The sequence below is a fragment of the Antechinus flavipes genome, chromosome 2 (genome assembly GCF_016432865.1).
Source record: "Antechinus flavipes isolate AdamAnt ecotype Samford, QLD, Australia chromosome 2, AdamAnt_v2, whole genome shotgun sequence".
In the NCBI taxonomy this organism is placed as follows: domain Eukaryota; kingdom Metazoa; phylum Chordata; class Mammalia; order Dasyuromorphia; family Dasyuridae; genus Antechinus; species Antechinus flavipes.
In genome coordinates this window covers 325,075,547-325,099,897 of record NC_067399.1, presented here as the reverse complement: position 1 = coordinate 325,099,897, position 24,351 = coordinate 325,075,547, and the positions used below count along the sequence as shown (strand labels likewise).

Below are 24,351 nucleotides of genomic sequence, written 5' to 3'. Positions count from 1 at the left end.
CAAAATATCCAGGCACCTAGGTAGAAAACACTTTGACTAGAGGTCTTCAAGGAAAGGCTCTTCATATGCTCATTAGAAGTCTTTAAGGATATGAGGAGTATGAATGAGTATATACAGATTTTCATTTCCTTTTTATTTTTCTTGAGTTGGGGAAAATCTTTTGCGAGCATCTATATGAGGTTGTAGAGGGCTACCTGCCATGGCTGTGACCAGATTCTTGGTGCCGTCTGCAGGGGCTACTGGCGAAGGTACTGGAATTCCCGAGATCATCAGGGAATGGCTGCAGAGTGCCTACTGCTTTGTCACCAAGAGGAACAACTTCTGGAGGAATTTGACTGTTAATTTAGGATTTTTTGCTGCTGGTGTCAGGCTGACTCAGAATCTGAGAGACATTGACCTGATGTCAGATCAGTAGCTCAGCTGATTTAACTAGTGACGACTTCATTTCTAATACTGCTTTCTGTGATCTGAATGCAGTTTCTTGGACGCTCTATCCAACTTGCAGCTATGATCATAACGACCTTCAGGAGATCTGCTTTGACTAGCTACCACAAATCTGATTCAGACTTGATATCTTTTTTCTGTACAACACTAGATATCTTTTTTTCTTGGGTCAGTGTATGATCAGCTATAGCTTTCTACTTAGGCATCGTGTGGGGTCTATTGTCTTTGTACCATATATTGTACATATGTTACAAATCTTTGAAGGCTGGGCAGTATGTTACAAAAGGCATTTACTGTTCTCTTCAGTTATTAAAAATTTTTTTTTCCTGCAAAAATGTTTGAAATAAAGACATTCAATAAAGAAAAAAGATTGCATTTTTGTAATTTTGTAAAATGAAATGTTAAAAAAAAAATAAAATCATAGAAGGCTCAGATAGCTCGTGCTTATATCAAAAATGTAAACTAGTTCAATGAGAAAAAGAAAATGCTTTTGTTTATTAAATATAGTTACTATTACCCAATAGCTTGTGATTGACTTAAAAAAATTCTCAGAGCCCAGCAGAGAATTAAAAAGAACTCTGTTGATTGTTGGATATGTCCAACTCTTCATGACACCTTTTGGGGTTTTCTTGGCAAAGATACTGGACTGGTTTGCTACTTCCTTGTCCAGCCCGTTTTGTAGATGAGGAAACTGAGGCAAACAAGGTTAAATGTCTTGCCCAGGGTTATACAACTATTAAATGTTTGAAGCTGGATTCCCTTCAGGTCATCCTGACTCCAGGCCTGACACTATCCACTGCATCACCTAATTGAATTCTTGAATATACCTTATTATCACAGTACTTTAAATATGAACCCATTCTCTCCAGAAATCTTTTCTCTGCAGACAATGAGGGAGTAGGGAGTAAATGCACCCTATCTTGGGGGTAAATGCTATTATATACTCATTTTTCTCATTATACTATCTTAGAAAATAAACTTTCTAAAAGCTAATTAAAGGTTGCTAGACAAGTTATCAATGGAGAGAACATTAATACAAGAAAACAAGCTTTTCAGGGTAGCTATTATGCCATTTGTCAAGGCATGTGGTCAATAGGATTCTTTTTCAGATATGAGCTTCTAAAATCCCATCCAATTCTGAGTCTGTTTAGTAAATATAGCAAAGAATATTTTAATAGGTAATATCATTCTATGAAACACTATATAGAATTCCCAATCCCTCTATTTTTGTCCGCCTGCATTTTTGATTTCCTTCACAGGCTAATTGTACACTATTTCAAAGTCACTCTTTATACAGCAAAATAACTGTTCAGACATATATACATATATTGTATTTAACTTATATTTTAACATATTTAACATGTATTGATCAATCTGCCATCTGGGGGAAGGGGGGAAAAAGCTGGAACAAAAGGATTTGCAATTGTCAATGCTGAAAAATTACCTACACATATATCTTGTAAATAAAAAGCTATTAAAAAAAAAAAAAAAGGCGGGGGAAGGTAATATCATTGATATCTTTCATTTTTATATCAACTAAATTTCCCAATGTATCCCTCTTTACCCCAGGAAGCATACTGTTGTTTAAAAATATATAAATATATATAAAAGTTTCATAAAGCTAACCTCCATATTGAAAAAATCTGATAATATATGCACTGTTCCATACCTACAGTCCCTCTTACTTTTACAACAAAGAATTACATTTTTTTAAAAGGCCTGTTTGTCCAAGATCCTGCCCAATCAGGCCCAGATTCTTTTCCTTTTCCTTAATGATAGGCATTTTTCACTGATACTGAAATCAATTTGTCTCCTTAGGGCACTCTAAAATGACTGTGGTGGCGCTAGAGTGGCCTGAACTACCCCAAATCTCTATGTTATCCCCCAGGGAAAACGGAATTCAAGACCTTTAAGTATTTGGGATCTACAATTCTTTCTCTGTAAGACCACAAATACAAGCAATAATCTGCAGTACATTAATTATACTATAAGGCACATTTCTAAGCATACTACTTATGATTCTAGGAGCAAAGTCAACCCAAAGAAAATGAGACATTTTACAAAGGAACTAAATAAGAAGGTAATTAGACTTCAAAGATTTGTGATAAAATTAACAAAAACAAGAAATATCCATATCGAACATCACAAAAAGAATTTAGTTGTATCCACCTGAATGAAAAAAATGAACACAAAAAGAAAATCCAAAACTATATGTCCATTTATGGTAAACAAAAAATGAAAGATCCAAATTTAATCCCATCATTTTACAAATGAAAAAGTGAGTACAAGAAAGGTTAAGCAACTTAACAATAATCACAAAGACAGCTTGTGCCTAAAATCCAATCAAATGCTCTTTCTAACAAACACAAACATTCTAAATAGGTTCGGTACAGAAAGGCAGGCCTCTTCTAAGATTGAGGGCCCTCTCAGCTCTCAGTAAATCTTTTACTCCTTATTACCTAACAATCTCTTCACTTAAGAATCTTCTCAACAGACTCCTCCTTCATCAAGAAAACAGACCAACAAGATAACTCCATTTAATCTCCTATTCCATATCTCAATATCAACTCATATTTTTTCTCCTTTGTTCCAGTCTCTGATAAAAAAAGGTAGACCTTCTTTTGTTGTGTTTTTGTTTTTGATTTTTTGTTCAGGGAAGTCACTCTCACTACGCTTCTGATGTTTTTCCTTTCAGTCTATTCTAGGTACCTGGTCATCTCAGCATTCTCTTTTCCTTAAACTTCAATCTCTCTCTAGCTGGGTGATCCTTTTCTGTTGCCTACAAATATTCCCAAATCTCAATAATTCATTGCAAAAAACTTTTTATCAAGTTGTGTACTTGTGCACATGGAAGCATGTTATATACTAGGGACACAACATATATATTGAGTCTCCCTTCCCTCCCCAAAAAGACTTTGAGGAAGTACATTCCAGTCAAATGCATGAATGCAAAGGGCACAAAGTAAGTTCAAGGAACAACTAACAGGACATTTGGGCTAGAATATTCACCAAATGCGTGGTTGTAATGTTTAACAGGAGATGCTGGGGGCAGAATGTGAAAGTTTTTAAAAACAGCATGAAAGGCTTACAAAAATGAACCAATGAAGTCTCTTGTGCAGTGAAGTGACATGACAGGACCTGTTTTAAAGATATCTTAAATATACTAACTTGAGAACTATGTGGATTAGAAAATGAAGACCAATTAGGCCATCAGCCATTACAGTAACTGAAAGGAAAGGTAAAAGGATCTAAATGTAGTAGTGGCCATACCTGAAGAATATCAGATGTGGCAGCATGCAACTTGAATTCAACGAAAGTACCATACAAATTCCAAATGAAATCCAGCTCAACTTTTTCTCCTATTCAATTTTGTCCATGTGAAGTACCTATAAAATAAAATAAGCATCAATTAAACACCTACAACATGCAAGATAATTTCATATCTATAAAAACTTAAGGAACTACTCCCAAAAGCTATACATACCAATTGGGAGGCATATTTTTCCTTGATTTTTTCCCCAAACAGGTGTTTAGACCAATCTATTTCAATTTAATAAATATCATTTCAGTAAACAAAGTTTTTAGCTTTAAAATTATTGTTTAAATAAATCTTTCAAATCAGTACCAAATGTATGAGCAATAAAAAGCAAATATCAGCAAAAAGGTGTAGTTGAATGTTCCTAAAATAAAATGAATAGCAGGCTATAAATGAACTCTTAAAGAAGAATCATCAAGTGCAGATGGGCTTATAAGTTAAATCATGTCAAATATTTCAATGTTTGAATTTCAGTATTAAAACACAAAAATGGGGAGAGGAAAAAATGGATGCTTCCAAATTTTGTATAGTATAAATTTAAGTTTGATAGCCAATCAATCAAGGAAGAACACAACCAAAGAAAATAGCCCAATAGCCCAATGAACATCAATGCAAAGAGAAACAATGAGAATAAAGTATAACTCCATATTAAAAAGATTATATATTATGAACATATTGGAGTTATATTAGGAAAGCACAGTTGATTCATAAAGGAAAATTATAAATATATTAATAGCACTGTGTTTAATAAGAGACAATTATATCAATATAAGCTAAAGCAGTTTTTGACAAAAATCCAACATCTAAAAAGCATGGCCATGATTATTTCTTCTCTTAATATGGTGAGTAGTACTAATCTGAAATTAAACACAATATTATATGAAATAGAAAAAGATTAGAGGCCTTTGCAAGAAGATGGCAGTAAAGCAAACAAGAAAATCAAGGAAATAAGCATAGGTAAAGAAGAAACAAAAACTTTTGCAAAAGATATAGCAATATAGAAAACCCAAAAGTCAACTAAAAAACTAAAAGAAACAATAACTTCGATTATAAAACAAATCCATAACTAATTAGCATTGCTAACAAAACCTAGTAGAAAGAGATGAAAAATATATACAATTTTTCAAGTCTCTCTACCAAGTCACACACACAAACTGTACAAATACAACTAAAAACACTCTACAGGAATAGATTGATCTAAATAACTGGAAAATATAACTGGAGAAATATCCACAACAATTGTGTCAATGAGCAGGTAAGTAGCACAGTGAATAGCACAGCAGGCCTGGAGTTGGCAAACTCAATTTCCTAAATTCAAATCTGACCTCAGACATTTACTAGGGCAAGTCACTTTACCCTGTTTGCCTCAGTTTCCTCATCTGTAAAATGAGCCGGAAGAAGAAATGGCAAATCACGCCAAGAAAATTCCAAATGAGGTCAGGAAGAGTAAGATATGACTGAAATTAGAACAGACCACGTCAGTGTAATATAATCAACAGGACTGCCTAAAGTACTTATTTATCCTATACCAACATACCAAAGGATTATGAATTTAGGAAACTTAAAAAATAAATTCATCAAATGCAAACCTGTGCTTCTTTTTCTACATACTAAAAGCAGGTTTTGGCTCTTAAATACAAATGTAAAAGTCATATGAAACTGACTCCTGATTTAAAGGATCAAAAAACCAAGAAGAAAACAGTGAAACAGGACAATAATGGAACAAAAAAGAAAGAAGAATACCAAGCTGTACCAGATCTCCAACTATACATAAAACAATTAGAATATAAATGATTTGATAATGGTTAAAAAATAGTAATCCAATGATTAAGACAGGCCAAATAACACAATATAAAAAATAAACCAACATAGTTGTGTTCAAACCCCAAAACTTCAACTATTGAGAAAAGGCTATTGATGATTCTACAAATTCAACAATTGGAAAGCAACCTAGCATAAATTAAGTATGAACCAACAACTCAAACCAATAAGAGGTTCCAAATGGACTACATCTTCAATATGAAAAGTCATATGACAAATTAGGATTAAAAAAATATATCTATAGGTAGCTCCAGTTTAAATGTGAGTTTACAAGAGCTATTCATATTCAATTTCAGTTGCAATCCTCTTTCAAATCTTTTCTGTATGAAATGCTGACATTAGTTGACAGCTGTCCAGCTCATAGTAAAAAATTATTTTTTTATTAAAGCTTTTTATTTTCAAAGCATATGCATGGAGAATTTTTCAACATTCATCCTTGCTTATATAACTTATAACTTGTCTTTTTCCTTTTTCTTCTAAACATATTTCTACAATTATCATGATGCACAAGAAAAATCCTATCAAAAAGGAAGAAAAAAAATGAGAAAGAAAATAAAATGTAAGCATACAACAACAAAAAGTGAAAATATGTCATGATCCACATTTAGTCCCCATAGTCCTGTCTCTGGGTATAGATGGCTCTCTTCATCACAAGTCCACTGCAACCGATCTGAATCACCTTGTTGTTGAAAAGAGCCATGTCCACCATCAGAATTGACTGCTGTATAATCTCGTTGTTGCTGTGCATAATGATCTCCTGGTTCTACTCACTTCACTTAGCATCAGTTCATAGAAGTCTCTCCAGGTTCTACCCAGGTTCCAGTTCTTTTTCACTACAAAAAAAGGTTGCTACAAACATATTTGCACATTTTCTTTATTTTATGATCTCTTTGGGATACAGATCCAGTAGTGACACTGCTGGATCAAAGGATGTGCATAGTTTGATAGCCCTTTGGGCAAAGTTCTAAATTGCTCTCCTGAATGATTGAATCACAACTCTGCCAACAATGTTCTAGTTTTCCCACATTCCCTCCAACATTTATCATTATCTTTTCCTGTAATCTTAGCCAATCTGAAGTGTGTAGTGGTGTCTCAGAATTGTCTTAATTTGCATTTATCTGATCAATAGTGATTTAGAACATTTAAAAAATAATTTTTAAAAGATGCATATATGAATAACTCAAAAATAATGCAAATTCACTCAAAAAGTGAATAACCACTTTTCTGTACAACTATTTCAAAAGAAAAGAATCACTTCTGAATACCAAACAAATTTGCAAGCTAACTTTTGAAATATGTGTTCATAAAATGGGAATAAATAGACTATACCTCAATTCAACCCACATTTATTTTCTATCTATAATATGTAAGAGAAATCATGTATACCAGAGAAATTACTACAGCAGCCAACAAAATAGTCCTTGTCCTCAAGGAGCTTTCAGTATGTAGGATTAAAGAATCAAATCTAGAGTCAGAAGGCAGCAACTAATCAAACCTCTCCATTTTACAGATGCTCAGGTCACCTAAGTAGCAAGTGAGAAAACTGGGATTTACTACACATATTGAATACAAACCTAGTGCTTTTCCCCACTACACTACAGTGGCGGATATTTAGGGATAAAGAAAGCAACAAGCAACTGGCTAGTGAAAAGAATGATCACAAGAACAAGAAGCACTCCTTTTATGATGAAACTTCGTTTTAAAAACCAAAGATCCTGGGAACAAAAACCAAGGTATGAATTTAAGACACAGAATAAGTATATATGAATATACAGAAAAATTATAATGTTGATTTTGGAAATATGTTAGCCAAAAAAAGGGGAGGAATGGAATGACTGCCAGAAGAACAAAGAACAAGCTCCAGGTCAGTATCTTTTCTGCAATCTAATCTTAAAAGGTTGTTTTGTACACTAAGAGGTGACTGGAGCAGGGTCAAGTTATATGTCAGAAGCAGGGTTCAAATCTATAACTTCTTGACTCTGACACAAGTTCAGTATCCATCACACCATATTCTCTCTTTTTGTTGATACATCCAATGCAATAAACAAAGCTAAGATGATATAAAATGAAAATATTCAATGGTGGAGATGAGGGATTTATGAAAAGAAAGTCACGCTAATGTATTACTGTTTTTTTTTGTTTTGTTTTGTTTTGTTTTTTTAGAGCAGCTATAAATTGCTCAGGGAACTAAAAGATTAAAGGATTAGTCCAGTGGGGTTAAGTATGTGTCAAAGAGACAGAACTTGCCTTTCAGATATTGGGGATATAAAACAAATATATAAGTTTCTAACCTCAAAGAGCTGGTTCTGGGGGCTTAAGGAAAGAAGGAATCATAGATATAAATGTGTGATTATCTCTCTCTCTCTCTCTCTCTCTCTCTCTCTCTCTCTCTCTATATATATATATATATATATAGATAGATAGATAGATAGATAGATAGATATAGATATAACACACACACACACAACACACACTTTAATAAGTGAGCTTTAATTTTATCTTACTGGAATTAAATCTGCAGGACATTTCTGTTACATAGTAAGGAATAAGATAAGGAAGAAGGCTAAGATGAATAAAGGGAAAAGGGGCAGTTATCCTAAGGAAAAGAAAGATTTTAGGAGGGGCAAGATCATCATTCAGAGCCAAGGATAAAGTCTAATTTTTTTAAATATTACACTGACAGTCAAATTCACAAAGATAATTATTTCTTCTCCCAGTTAAACATTTTTAATTCTTCAATGAATGGGTCCTCAAGTCAAGACAGATTCAAGGCACTTTACCATGCTGTTTGCCCTACAGTTTATAAATATATTTCATTACCTTCATTGACTATGACTCCAAAACTTAATTCTCTAGATATGGACTAACTAGCGCAAGAATACAAAGAAACTATAGACTCCATGTTCCTGGAAGCTGCTTCTTTTAATATAGGCCAAACTTTTGCTATCAAAAGTATACTGCTGGTGCATCCTAAACTTGTAAAACATCTGAAACTGAATATTTATAAAAATCAAGTCTGGACCCAAAAAGATAATAAAATACATCTTCTTCTTTGAAGGGTACTTGACCTGAATGTAAAAATCAGAAATGACAAATGTACTATCTTATCTGTACTATTGAGATGTCATATTCCTCTTTTCATTTGTTAACAAAGGATGGCTATATTGGAAAATAAAGGTGTTATTAAAAAAAAAATCAACATTTTTTTAAGAAGACAAATTCAGGTTTTTAGGGTACTTCATTATAATGGAACAATGAATAGAGCACAGCTATTGAAAAGTTAGTTAGTCCTCAGTGTGAATCCTATCTCAGAGAGCTAGTAGGTCTTGTAACCTACAATCTCTCTGTGCTTCTGTTTCCTCATACACAAAAGCCTACCTCACAGAGTTGCAAAGATCAAGTGTTTTAACAAATGTAAATTGTTTCAAAATACAGTGGCAATATTTATACTAGCTATTATTATAATACAGAATCTCAATTCAGGCTGTATAACAAGTTCTGAACCCATCTAATTATATTATTGTTTAAGTCCTGTCTATTGAGCTTCTCCTTTATACTTTTATCAAAAGTCTGCTGAAACCTTGGTAAATAATCTATGGTTTAAAAAAAAAAAAAAAAAAAAAAGGAACTTAGATAAGTCTAGCTTAGCTGTTTTCTTGAAGCAGATATGCAGGTGTTTTGATCACTGCTTTCCTTTCTAGATGTCAACTCTAATGATTCACTGTAAAATGTTTACAGAAATCAAATTCAGACTCAAATGGCTCTCTTTAAAAAAAAAAAAAAAAAAGAGAGAGAGAGAGAGAAAAACATCTGTCCTCCAATCTTGTGCCAACAACTCTCTCTTTTTCAGGAACTTTAAAACATTAAAAGTGTCTACATCACACCCACCAAAGGAAGTTTTTTTTATTAAAAGTGTCTACACCACACCTACCAAAGAAAGTTTTTTATCTGGTTCAGGTAACCTCAAAGAAAATGAGGTACACTCTCACTTTCAGACTTACCAACTCCCCATTGGCTATTTTTGTTATTTCCAGGACAAAAGTCATTCTCCCATGAATGGACTGAGGGAAGTGCAAGGAAAACAAGACTGTAACAACTTTTCCTGTTTTCCTCAACAGGTATTGCCCCATCAAGCAAAGGTCCTGCCCCTTTACAGCTGTAGTTAATTTCACAATACAGCTAAAAATGACAAAAGCAGCCCTGGTCTTCCTTACTTTTCCTTGATAATTTTGGCTCAATCTGAGTTTTAAGTTTTGTAACAAAGGCTCCTGTATTTACCTTCTGTTGGCTTGTGCATCATTTTTGTGTCAGAGAATCTTCTAGTAAAAAATAGGATTAGACCTATGAACAATTTCATAGAATCATGTTTATAAATAAATAAAAAAGCTAAATTTCAATTAAAAGTTACTATAACTTCTTTCCCCTTCCAAATTAACAGAGCACCTGAAATCTATTCACAAATTAATGAGTTGCAGGTAAGAAACTCCTGTTATCCTACCTCTGAACCTTTTTTACATCTGCTTTCCCAAAACAGAAATAATTTTAAGATTTGACCTACCCGTCTCTTCATTCTCTATTACAAACTTTGAAAATGCTATGGGTTTCCAGGAGACCTTTGTACAGTGTAACAGCAAGATTACATGATGATCAACTATGACAAATTTAGCTCTTCTCAGCAATTTGGTGATCCAAGACAATTCCAATAGACTTGGGATGGAAACTGCCATTCAAAAGTAGGAAACTATGGAGACTGAATTCTGGTGTTTTCACCTTCTTGTGTCTGTTTGCTTTTTCTTTCTAGTGGTTTTTTTTCCCTTTTGGTCTAGTTCTTTTCTTGCACAACATGATAATATTTTTTTATGAAAATGTTTAAAAAGTATTGTATGTGTACAACCTATGTCAGACTGCTGTCTTACAGACAGAGAGAAGGAAGGAGAAAAAATTTGGAACACAAAATCTTAGAAAGGAATTACCTAGTCTAGCTCTTTTACCTCTCCTATTATTCTATTCAGTAAAGTATACCGGACTCCTTAAGAAAGAACACCAGATCTGGAATTAGAAAGACTCATCTTCTCAAGTTCAAATATGGCTTCATATACTTAATAGCTGTGTGACCCTGGGCAAGTCATTCAACTCTGTCTCAGTTCCTCATCTGTAAAATGAGGTGTTTTTTTTTTTTTTTTTAATTATAGCTTTTTATATATAAAACATATGTATGGGTAATTTTCCAACATTGACCCTTGCAAAAACTTGTTTCAACTTTTCCCCTCCTTCTCTCTACTCCCTCCCTTAGACAGCAGGTAGTTCCCATACATGTTAAATATGTTAAAGTATATGTTAACTACAATATATGTATACATATTTACACACAGTTATCTTGTTGCACAAGAAAGCTCGGATTTAGAAAAAAGATAACCTGAGAAGAAAAAACAAAAATGCAAGCAAACAATAACATAAAGAGTGAAAATGTTATATTGTGGGCCATACTCATTTCCCAGGGTTCTTTCTCTGGGTGTAGCTGGTTCTATTCATTACAGATCAATTGGAACTGATTTGGATCCTCTCATTGTTGAAGAGAGCATATCCATCAGAACTGATCATCATATAGTATTGTTGTTGAAGTGTATAATGATCTCCTGGTTCTGCTCATTTCACGCAGCATCAGTTCATGTATGTATCTCCAAGCCTCTCTGTATTCATCCTGTTGATAATTTCTTATAGAAAAATAATATTTCATAACATTTATATACCACAATTTACCTAATTATTCTCCAATTGATGGGCAGCCATTCAATTTCCAGTTTCTAGCCACTATGAAAAGGGCTGCCACAAACATTTTTGCACATACAGGTCCCTTTCCCTTCTTTAATATCTCTTTGGGATATAAGCCTAGTAGAAACACTTCTGGATCAAAGGGTATACACAATTTGATAACTTGAATATAGTTCCAAGTTGTTCTAGGATGGTTGGATCCATTCACAACTTCACCAACAATGTATCAACTACTCCTAGTATTCTTGCCAAGAAAATTCTAAATAGGGGACACAACTGGAAATGAATGAACAATAAAAGGTACACCAATTCAGAGTCATGATACAGTAACTCAAGCAATTCACAGCAAGACCTATGAAGTCAAATTTGTCTCCTTGCACTTGGGACTCAGGAACCTTGTGCTTACTAGTTGTATGACTCTAACCAAGTCACGGGAAACTCTCTATGCCTTAGTTTCCTCATCAGTAAAATGAGATAATAAACAGCACTTATCACACAGGGTTGTGGTGAGGATTGAGTTAAATGTAAAGTAATGCTAGCCATTATGATGATTTTTACAAATATTCTCATTTTATCCTCACAACCCTGAGGTGCAAGTGCTATGAGGAAAATAAGGCAAGCAGAAGTTAAGTGATTACAGAGTGAGGCTAAATTTGAATTCAGGTCTTCCTGACTCCAGAACCAGTACTTTGTCTTTGTCCACGGTTCCCGGAGGTGCCCCTACACCATCTAATAAGGCAGTCTCTTTAATCTGCGAAACGTCCACTTTGGACACAAGGAAACCACTAATCAAATCCAATCTGTCCTTTTGTCTCATTCTCCACATAACAAAAATTCATTTGCAGTACAAAGTACAAGAATTCAGTACTGAAGATTCTTTAACAATTTCCAATGATATTATTTAAATACAATTTAAATAACCTATTTTATATTTTAAAGTATTATTCCTCATATTTGTAGAATTTCAGTTTTCAAACTATGCATTATGACAGCATTTCCAACTCTGCTGAATTATCCTTAGTTCAACATTAAATGTGCATGCCAAGCATAGTCCTAAGATGGGGGGTGAGAAGGAAGGGGAAGGAGAAATAAAAAAAGAGTCAAAAGACATTCCTTGCCCTCAGAGAGCTTACTATATAATGAGGGAGACAACAAAGGATCTATTAATCTTCTATTTACCAAAGCAGACGAGTTTCCTGTAAGAGATGTGATTTCAGTCTCTATTAATTACTGTTTAAAATTCATAAATCACAGCATTCATATCAAGGGGAGTTAATCCTAATAGTATAAATGCATCACACAATATGTATCATTCTTTAAATTTTTTAAATCAACAATACTTCTATGTAATTTCAAAATCCACAGGTAAGAAAATTATAAACAATGCACAAGTCTCATGGATGTGAGACACTAACACAAAATTTATTACTGATATAATCCAGCTTTATGCATCTAAAAATTAGTAATGTCAAATATACATATATTTCTCAATATTTGCATTCTATACTTGTTGCATTAAAAAACTAGTAGTTAAGAGTGGATGCTTATCAGCTGGAGAATGGCTGAATAAGTTATGGTATATGAATGTTATGGAATATTATTGTTCTATAAGAAACAGTCAGCAGCAGCAGCATTTCAGAAAGGCCTGGAGAGACTTATATGAACTGATGCTAAGTGAAATGAGGAGAACCAGGAGATTGCTATACACAGCACAAGATTATACCATGATCAATTCTGCTGGACATAGCTCTTTCCAACAATGAGATGATCCAGGCCAGCTCCAATGATCTTGTGAAGGAAAGAGCTATCTATACCCAGAGGACTGTGGGAACTACATGTGGACCACAACATAGCATTTTCACTTTTTGTCGTTTGCTTGCATTTTGTTTTCTTTCTCATTTTTTCCCCCTTTTTGATCTAATTTTTCTTGTGCAGTAAGATAATTGTATAACTATGTAGAATATTTTTGATTTAACATTTCTTTTAACATGTTTAACATATTGGATTACTTGCCATCTAGGGGAGGGGGTGGAGGAAAGGGGAAATTTTGGAACACAAGGTTTTGCAAATACTAATGTTGAAAAATTACCCATGCATATATTTTGAAAATAAAAACTTTCAATTAAAAAATTTGGAATCATTAAAAAAAAAAAAACCTAGTAATCATTTCTGTGCTCACAGACATAAGTGTGACATTAGCAATTACCATCCACAGCAGAGATCAACTATGCTTTGAAATAATGATTGTCCCCACTTAATTTAACAAATCCCATATAAATCCAAATTTTAAACTATTCAGATTTAATAATTGCTACTTAATTCCAATGACTTTTCGACATTCACAAGAATATCAAAATCTGTGAAATTAAGCTTGAATCATTAAAACATTTCAAAACTAATTCCAACCAAGAATTTCTCCAAGTGGAGTTCACAGCTTAATAGATCTGGCAAGCTCCTGGTCATTTCAATGAGATCAAAAAGCTTCCTTAAATTTGTATATGAAGTAAACATTAAACAGACAATTAATACTAAAACAAGCCAAACCTCAAGTAAAATTCCTTATCCCCAAGGTATGGGTTTTCCTAGACTAAGATAAAGGGACCATTTGCTTTATCATTATGTCTCTAGGGAGTTATTTATCTTTCATTTCCTTTACTTTCTCTTCTCTATGACTCATGTTTTTTCCTTGTCCCCCAAAGGGGGAAAAGAATGAGACTCCAATGACTTTCTGACCATAAAACAAACACATTTGAAACTTCTGCTCTTGAACCTTCCAAGAGGACACATCCAAGGCTAATAGTGTCTTGGCCACCTCTGGGAATTGTTTATGATGAATGATATAAAGCTATTATACACTATTTTTAAGTGCTTTTGGGCAGGTCAAGCGAACATAATAAAGATGACAATACTCCCTAAACTAATCTCTTTATTTAATGCTATACCAATCAGACTCCCAAAAAACTGTTTTAATGACCTAGAAAAAACAACAAAATTGGAAGGTCAAAGCAAGCACAAAAGGTCAAGCGAGATTTTCAAGAGAAGTAATTTAAAAAAAAAAAAAAATCAAATGAAGGTGGCCTAGCTGTACCAGATCTAAAACTATATTATAAAGCAGTGGTCACCAAAACCATTTGGTATTGGCTAAGAAATAGACTAGTTGATCAGTGGAATAGGTTAGGTTCACAGGATAAAACAGTCAATAACTATAATAATCTAGTGTTTGACAAACCCAAAGATCCCAGCTTTTGGGATAAGAATTCACTGACAAAAACTGCTGAGAAAATTAGAAATCAGTATGACCGAAACTAGGCATTGACCCACACTTAACACTGTACACCAAGATAAGATCAAAATGGGTTCATGATTTAGGCATAAAGAATGAGATTATAGATAAATTAGAAGAACATATTATAGTTTACCTCTCAGATCTGTGGAGGAGGAAGGAATTTGTGACCAAAGAAGAACTAAAAATCATTATTGACCACAAAAAAGAAAATTTTGATTATATCAAATTTAAAAGTTTTTGTAACAACAAAACTAATGCAGACAAGATTAGAAGGGAAGCAATAAACTGGGAAAACATTTTTTACAGTCAAAAGATTCTGATAAAGGCCTCATTTCCAAAACAGAGAATTGACTCTAATTTATAAGAAATCAAGCCATTCTCCAATTGATAAAAAGTCAAAGGATATGAACAGATAATTTTTGGATGAAGAAATGGAAACTATTTCTAGTTTCTGCTCTAAATCATTATTATTCAGAAGAAATGCAAATTAAGACAACTCTGAGATACCACTCCACACTTGTCAGATTGGTTAAGATGACAGGAAAATATAATGCTGAATGTTGGAGAGGATGTGGGGAAACTGGTACACTGATACATTGTTGGTGGAATTGTGAATACATCCAAGTATTCTGGAGAGCAATTTGGAACGATGCTCAAAAAGTTATCAAACTGTGATAAATCCTTTGATCCAGCAGTGTTACTACCGGGCTTATATCACAAAGAGATCTTAAAGAAGGGAAATGAACCTGTATGTGCCAAAATATTTTTGTAGTAGCTAGAAAGTGGAAATTGAATGGATGTCCATCGATTGGAGAATGGCTGAATAAATTGTGGCATACGAATGTTATAGAATATTATTGTTCTGTAAGAAATTACCAGCAGGATGATTTCAGAAAGGCCTGGAGAGACTTACATGAACTGATGCTGAGTGAAATGAGCAGGGCCAGGAGATCATTATATACTTCAACAGCAATACTATATGATGATCAATTCTGATGGACCCGGCCATCCTCAGCAATGAGATGAACCAAATTAGTTCCATCTGTTCAATAGTGAAGAGAACCAGCTACACCTAGCGAAAGAACTATGGGAAATGAGTGTGAACCACAACATAGCATTTCTACTCATTCTGTTTTTGTTCACTTGCATTTTTGATTTCCTTATCAGGTTATTTTTAACCTTATATTTCCAAGTCCAATTTTTCTTGTGCAGCAAAGTAACTGTATGGGTATGTATACATATATTGTGGTTAACACATACTTTAACATATTTAACATGTATTGATCTACCTGCCATCTAGGGGAGGGGGGAAGGGGGAAGAAGGGGAAAAGTTGGAACTGAAGATTTTGCAAGGGTCAATGCCGAAAGATTACCCATGCATATATCTTGTAAATAAAAAGCTGTAATAAAAATGTTTTTAAAAAAGAAAAAAAACAAGTTGTTTGTGGCAGCCTATTTTGTAGTGACAAGGAACTGGAAACTGAGTAGATGCCCCTCAATTGGAGAGTGGCTGATTAAATTTATGGTATATGAAAATAATGGAATATTATTGTTCCATAAGAAACATCAGCAGAATGATTTCAGAAAAGCCTAGAAAGACTTCCATGAACTGATATTAAATAAAGTGAGAACAAATAGAACATTGTATACAGCAACAAAATTACATGCTGATCAATTCTGATGGATGTGGCTCTTTTCAACAATGAGATAATTCAGGCCAGTTCCAATGATGATGGAGAGAGCCATCTGCACCTAGAGAGAGGGCTGTGGGGACTGAGTGTGGATCACATTATAGTATTTTCACCTTTTCTGTTGTTGTTTACTTGTATTTTGTTTACTCATTTTTTCCCTTTTTTGATCTGATTTTTCTTATGCAGCATAATTATGGAAATATATATAGAAGAATTGCACATGTTTGACTTCTACTAAATTAAACTTGCTATCTAGGGGAGGGAGTGGAGAGAAAAAAATTTGGAACACAAGGTTTTGCAAGGATGAATGCTGAAAACTATGCATGTTTTGAAAATAAAAATCTTTATTCTCACTCTATTGTTATTTGCTTGCATTTTGTTTTCTTTCTCAGTTTTTCTTTTCCTTCCTTCTTGATCTGATTTTTCTTCTGCAGTAAGATAACTGTATAAATATGTATACACATATTGGATTTAACATGTATTTCAATATATTTAATATGAATTGGACTACCTGCCAGCTAGGGGAAGAAGGGGAAAATGTGGAAAAGGTTTTGCAAGGATCAATGTTGCAAAAATTACCCAGGTATATGCTTTGTAAACAAATAAATAAAAAGCTTTATTTTAAAAAAAGACAAGTTATAAAAATGCAAATTTGAACAGATGGCAAAGATGACATGTTTTTTGCATTTAATAATATTTCAGAAGTTGCTTTATTGTTATTTTTGTTAATAAAGTTTATTGGACTAAGTTTCATAGTTAATGTCAGACTGGGGGAAGGAAAACAGAATTGTGGTTTTGGCTGCCAATTGATCTTCATTTGAAGGATAAAGAAAACATATCCAAAATCAGAGTCCACAGTCTTTCTGTCACCAACTTCTTTTTTTCCCCCCTTCCTCACTGGGTCAGGTACTCCATGCCCTCTCTTTTCCTCCCTGGAGAATTTTGGAAAATAATTATTTTCAAAATATTGTCCCTAAGCTACTAGCACCTGCATTTTTTTTCCTTTTCCTTTCAGTGTTTCCTTATTTTTTTTATTAAATTTTTAAAGTTTTTTATTTTCAAAACATATGCACGGATAATTTTTCAATGGAAAATGACAACTGTTGCAGGACTTATAGAACTGGTACACCAATGTACTGTTGATGGAGATGTAAAGTCTCTAAACTTTACATATTCCTTTGACTCATGATACAACTGCTAGACTTAATACTCCAAAGAGGTCAATTACAGACAGAAAAGAGTCATATGAACAAAAAAGTATTTAATAGTATTTTTTGCTGTAACAAAGGACTAGAAACAGAGTGAGTGCCTATAAACTAGAGAAAAGTTGAACAATTATTCTGTATGAAGGAACCGATACAGAGTGAAACAAACAGTACCCAGAACCACTTCTATTGACCATAACATCATAAAAGAAAATAATAGTGAAAAACTGATCTAGGTAATGACCAAATACAATCGAAAAAGCCTTATGAAGCATGTCTCCTAGCATTTGAGAGAGATGGGTTGCAGATGTAAAACAAAGGATGCATTTGCAAACATGGATGTCTCCAATTAACTTTCAAAAACAGATTAAAAAGAACAAAAAGTTTAATGGAGAATGCATATAAATAGCAGAATGGTATACCCATAAATGTGAATTATATACCTAAAAAGCTAAATATGGTGCAAAGCATTTTCCATGAAGTCTCTTCTGTTGTTTGTGTTGGAAGGCATTTTTATCATTCTTCTTCTTATTCTTATGAAATTGAGAAAAAGCAAATGCAAGAGAACATCCCAGAGAGGTGATATTTCTGCTATGTACTTTCCTGGAGTCAGATCACATGTGATACCATTCTGGGCACCACATCTTTAGAAGAACACGTCTGGAGAGTTTCCAGAAGAAGGTAACAAAAGTAAAGAAGGCCCTGAAATCATGCTATACGATATTTAAACTAGAAGAGTAAAGGCTTTGAGATACACAAACTGCCTTCAAGATCCCATGGAAGAGGATTTGGGGCTTGGCTGCACTTGATCACAAAGGGTAAGATTAAGCACAATAGATAAGAATAAGTTTTTCTTTTACAAATTAAATCAGTTATCCAGACCAAAACCAGTGGGAGAAATAAGCTACCACAAAGTTTTATAGGTACAGGAGACTGGTCAACAATTTCTTGGGAGCAAGATCAATGCCATTTTTCATCTTTGTATTCACAGTACCTTGTAAGTGCCCTCACACATAACAGAAGTTAATATTTACTGAACTGAATACATTTGAAGATAAGGGTTTTAAGATGCTAAAAAAAATAATAATAATAAAGGCATTCATCTTCAGTAATGAGATGAACCAAATCAGTTCCAATAGAGCATGAATGAACTGAACCAGCTACACCCAGCGAAAGAACTCTGGGAGATGACTATGAACCATTACATAGAATTCCCAATCCCTCTATTTTTGTCCACCTGCATTTTTGATTTCCTTCACAGGCTAATAGTACACTATTTCAAACTCCGATTCTTTTTGTACAGCAAAATAACTGTTAGGACATATGTGCTTTAACATACTTAACATGTAGTGGTCAACCTGCTATCAGGGAGGAGGGGATGGGGGGAAGGAGGAGAAAAATTGGAACAAAGGTTTGGCAATTGTCAACGCTGTAAAATTACCTATGCCTATAACTTGTAAATAAAAAGCTATAATAAAAAAATAATAAAGGCATTTATACATCTGAGTCACTTCCCATAAATATCAAGGAGAAAAGGATCTATATTATAGCTTACATTCTAGGATAAAGCCAATAGGATCACAGAATTAAAGCTAAAAAGTCGCTTCAAAGGTACCCCGTTTCAATCCCTTTATAGATGAGGGAACTGCAACAATTACATCAGAACTAAGTTGCAGAGAGGAGTTTGAAACCATATCTTTTGACCCTGATTCCAAGAGTTATTCTACTGTGCTCTTGTTTAAAAAGAATTTTTCCTCGAAGATTACTGAAAATTATAAGGAAAGATGGAGGAACAGTATCAACGACAGCACAGCTCTTAGCAGCCTTCACCTCCTCTTCCTCACTTCTTCTAACAGAGGCATGATTCTAAAATCAGGTATAGATCTAAGTATGAAAATATGAGGAACATTTGCTTCAGAAGGTGATTAGTTCAGTTCTCAAGATGTCCCAACACGGATTTCTTATCCTCTCTGACCTTAACCAATTTGTCTAGATCTCCACTTCTGATCCACCTTGACTCTCACTTCCAACTCCTCTTCACAGAATCAAAACAAACTCAGCAAAACATGAGGGGCAACTAGATGAGGCAGTGGATAGAGCACTGGCCCTGAAGTCAGGAGGACCCGAGTTCAAATTTGATCTCGATCACATAACATTTCCTAGCTGAATGATCTTGGGCGAGTCACTTAACTTCCAACTGCCACACACACACACACACACACACACACACACACACACACACACACACACACACACGAGGGGGGGAGTGAGGGGGGCACAGAGAAGGGGGTGGGAGGTAGTAACCACATAAAATTTAAATATTCTGATTTACTTTCCAAAATGCTGATGAACAATTTTAAGACCTAACTCTTGATATCCCACAGTCCTCTGAAAGTATACTAAAATATCACATACATTTTCCAAGCTGCTTATTAAGCTTTATTTTCCAAAAATATGACCGATTACCATTAACCAGCATTGGATTACCAGTTTTGAAGTTATACCTGCAATGCTCTACCTACATCAAAATGGAAAAAATATAAGCAGCGAAATTTGCCATTTCAATTGATACAAAGCATTTTGTTCCATTTATACGGAACTAAAATCTGTGCAATAGACCCAAAACTGCATCGTGTAGGTGGAATATACTGTGAAAGGCAGAAATAGACTGGAAAATAAAATGTTCTAGAAGAGATGAGTTGTTAAAAGTGGCTCTACATTTATCTTGTTACAAAAATATGCAAGCTTACTTTTAGTATATCTGAATCACATTCCCTTTAGAATCACTGTACCTTCATCACATCATAGTAGACCATTTTATATTCCTTTTACATTAACTAGCTTTCTAACAACTATTTTTGAGTGACTACTAATAACTAAAACGACAGTAAACATTTGACAATATTAACAAAGATGATATGCAAATGACGATTAGTTCCCCCTTTTTTCATTTTACATTTGAATATCATTAAATAACAAGCTAATGTATACACAGGCCCATATTTAAACATGAACAGATGGGTGATGCAATGGACAGAGCATAAGGCTTGGAGTCAGGAAGACTCAATAGCCCCAAACACTAACTGTTTGACCCTATGTAAGTCACTTAATCCTGTTTGTCTCAAGGTTCCTCATCTATAAAATGAGCTGACGAAGGCAATGGCAAACTACCGTATAATCTTTGCCAAGAAATCCCCAAATGGAGTCATGAAGACTTGGACACAACTGAGTAACAAGATTTAAATATGCTACACAAACAAATAAGATGCATCTCTCCTTATTTTCCACAAAAGAGAGCAGGTGGTAGCACCTGCAAGACATTTTCATACTTGCAATCTTTAAAAAAACAATGATTACACTGTTTATTGGGATGCACAGACATTCTGGCCTCTATTTTCATTCATCTTTACTTTTATGTAGAATTCCCAGGCCCCCAGGCCCTTGATTGACTCTAAATTTTAGAATGTCAAACATAAGCATCATTTGATAGAACATGTTTATGATTTTCTTATCACATCAAATACCCCATTTAACTGGAATATAACAACCTATCTTCTTTTAAGGATATAAACAAAGACTATCTTTATTTAAGGTAATATCACATTTCTTCCCTTTTTTTTAATTAACAAAAAAGGTAAATAGTTTTTGTTTATGAAGCACATCAAGGATAGCAAATATCTTCTTTGAGAGCAAAGAATCCATTACCTTTTACATGTTACAGTCAATTACAAAAGGTAAATTAAATAGAAAACAAGAAAAGGATTAAACTCCCAAAAGCTTATAAAAAGTCAGGATTATTTAAGAAACTAGAAACAGGACCTAAAATGTATAGTCAAAGAATTTTCTAAAATTCTTTCTAAAAGTATTCTTTCTAAAATACATTGAGTTAAGACATCTATTTTTTAAAATATTCTGAATTGATTAAAGATAATGGTGTGGGAAGAGCTATGAACATGGAGGTGTTCCAAATGTAAATGACTGACTATTCTAGTTTCCAAATCTATTTAGAAAGCTTTAATAAATAAAAAAAGTGCATAGATAAAAACACACATTTTTAAAATTTTGAACCTTCGTATTTTAAAGCATTATAAACCAGGATCATTACCATTACAGTTTGTAGTTCAAAGAGGAAGCTCCAGGAGCATGCATATAAAGCAAGAAAAGGCTTGTTCCAGAGATTATTTGTATAAAAAAATCTCAATTATCCAAATTAAGAAAGGCAAGGATAACAATTCAGGTAAGTTCTAAAATAATCCAATTATATCATTTAGCTAATACAATTAACTTCAATTGTTTCTACCACCAAATGCAAAGTCAGTAACATTTCTTTTTCAAAGTCACCTATACCTCTTCACTTTTTCTGAAAATTCAGCTAAATTACCTCATCATAGATGTCAGCCCCTATGAAAGCAAAAAAGTGTCTAAAGACACTTCAAACTCTTCCCCTCCAAGTGGTTAGGGCTCTCTATCTTATTCCTCAATTACCTACAATTTAATTATCAGCAACTTGCCACATCTCCTAAGAATAACATAGGATACAGGGGCTAATTTAGTACTTGTATCATATTGCAGATAAGCATTTAATAAATGTTAAATGGCAATGACCTCTACACGGAAACAAAGAACATTTAAAAGCAAATTGGATAGCCAGGACCTCAATTATTTCTCTTAACAATTCTTCACATTCAAGCACTGTTAAGTCCAGTTCCCAGACAAGGATTTGTACTTCCGATTTTCCGCCTAGCAACTCCACGCAGTCTAACAATTTTTGTAGCAATGACAAGCCCAGTCAAGAAAGTAGCAACCAATGCAATACGCTGTTCAATATAACCTTTGCTTTAAAGGAAATTTAAATTTTCTGCATGGAAAAGTTAACGGTGACGTCTGCTTTCTAGAGCCACCTTGGGGAGAAATTAATTTTCAGCCAACACTTCTGATTCAAATCCGGTGCAATTCAAGGCTCACAAGGGATCGCATTCCCCTTTATTAAAGGGATCCTTATCTCACCTGGGGCCTGCAAAGACATCACAATCTATCTCCTGGAACCCTGTGATGTCACAGACACACACATACATACTTAATACTACAAAGCCGTCGGAAGTCAAAAATCCTAAGAAACCTGGGCTCAGGTAAACCGAGAGAGGAGAGGAGAAAGGGGGAAACCGTAATCACAGACTCTTGGGAAGGTTATAGAAGCGACAGAGGAAAGATGGCAAGGACAATCGCCAGCTCACCTCCCTCTCCCCAGATCTGGAAAGGCTAGTCCATTGGCACGCTAAATTGGGAGGCCGGGACCCTGACTTCGGTGTGCTCCCGGCTAGACACCTGAAGACCTTCCCCCACAAAGAAGGGCCCTACATACTCTCTACAAACACGTCCGAACCCTGCAGGGCAGCCCCTGTTCTTCGGCCTAACACGGGTCTCGGACTCCCTCATCTCCCCCCACCCTCAGTCGCGGAGCCAAATTCCACCCCTCCCCCACACGTTCATGGTCACGACCGCGGGGGTCGCAAGCACTTCCCCAGAAGCGGCTGCGCGCGCGGCCCGGGGAGAAGAGAGGTCACAAGCAAGGGGGGGTCCCGCCCGGGGTAAGGAGAAAGGGCGGGTGGCCGGTCACTTCCTCCTCCTCCCCGCCCAGCCCCGAAGAAGGTGGAGGCGGGAAGAGCGCTCCCGGAAAGGGTACCTCGGACCCGCGCACATTCCCTCTAACCGCGGCCCCCATGACTCAGTGACCTTCCTCCTTTACCTAGAGGTGGCAGAAACCGGGAAGTAGGTGGCGGTGGCAGCGGAGACAGCAGCGTCCGAAGGCCTCTCCCTCTCCCCCTCCCCCCCATCCGGACGCCACTGGGAGCGAGCGCCCAGCACAGCTAGGAAAAGCCCGACGCTCGCCCCCGAAACCCAGTTGTTTGGCTAAAATCCCGTGGCGTCATGCGCCGGGCCAATCGCCTGGAAGGGGGCGTGGCTTAGGAGCGGGAGGAACCATGGCGCCCCCTGCCGGGGTTCCCTTTCAGGTGTTGAGAGCTTCCAGGACACGGGGAACCTGAGAGGGGAAAACGTGAAAAAGTTTGGTTTCTTGTTTTAACTCGGGCCACGCCATTCCCCAGGGATAGGGCTTCTCTCCCCAAAGATAGAAGAAAGCAGATGCAAAACTTGTGCAGAAGGGAACTTCTATCAGACGTTACGGTATCATTTTTATCCAGCTTGAATCTGGGACTGCCTAGGTGGAGGAGGGGGAGAGGAAGAAATATTTTTGTTGCTATTTCCCATGCCATCCAAAAATGACTACAGGATTTGGGGGTTGATCAGCAGTGGTGGCTCTTTGAAGCCTCTCACCAAAAAAGAAAAAAAATTACAAAAGTCTTAATACCAGATGATACTAGTCAATAAAACATGTTTCAAGCTCCTAGGTGCTATGCAAAACTGTTCCTGCACTCACTCGGTGTCTGGAAAACCTTAATTCAAATCCTGCCAGACATTAGGTGCATGATTCAAAGCAAAGTCATTTAACTTCCCTGTGTCTCATTTTTCTCATCTGCAAAATGGGGATAACAGCATTTTCTTTATAAGATTGTTGTGAATATCAAATGAGATAATATTTGGAAAGCTGCTTGCAAACATTTAAAGTTAAAGCACTTTATAGATGCTGTTATTGTGATATCAATTGGTTGTGGGTACATATATTTCTAACACTCCTCACTAGGGAGCCGGGTTACTGGGGAATACCAGCAACATCCACCCACCGACCTCCTGTAGGCATCTACTGACACCGACTTTGAGTGAGGCATTTAACTTCATGGTCCTCCCAACAGTCCAAGG

The 24,351-nt window shown here is 35.3% G+C and overlaps 1 protein-coding gene across 5 annotated transcripts in view; it reads right to left on the bottom strand.

The window, feature by feature from the left end:
* FBXO34 (F-box protein 34) overlaps nucleotides 1–23,919 on the bottom strand; it is a 49,455-nt gene extending 25,536 nt beyond the window's left edge. For all 5 annotated transcript variants that reach the window (XR_007950658.1, XR_007950657.1, XR_007950659.1 and 2 more), the window contains exons 1-2: nucleotides 23,282–23,919; nucleotides 3,715–3,830 (exon numbers count right to left, since the gene is read on the bottom strand). The gene's annotated coding sequence lies outside the window, so the exon portion shown is untranslated. The remainder of the gene's footprint in view (nucleotides 1–3,714; nucleotides 3,831–23,281) is intronic.
* Between the last annotated feature and the right edge of the window lie 432 nt (nucleotides 23,920–24,351).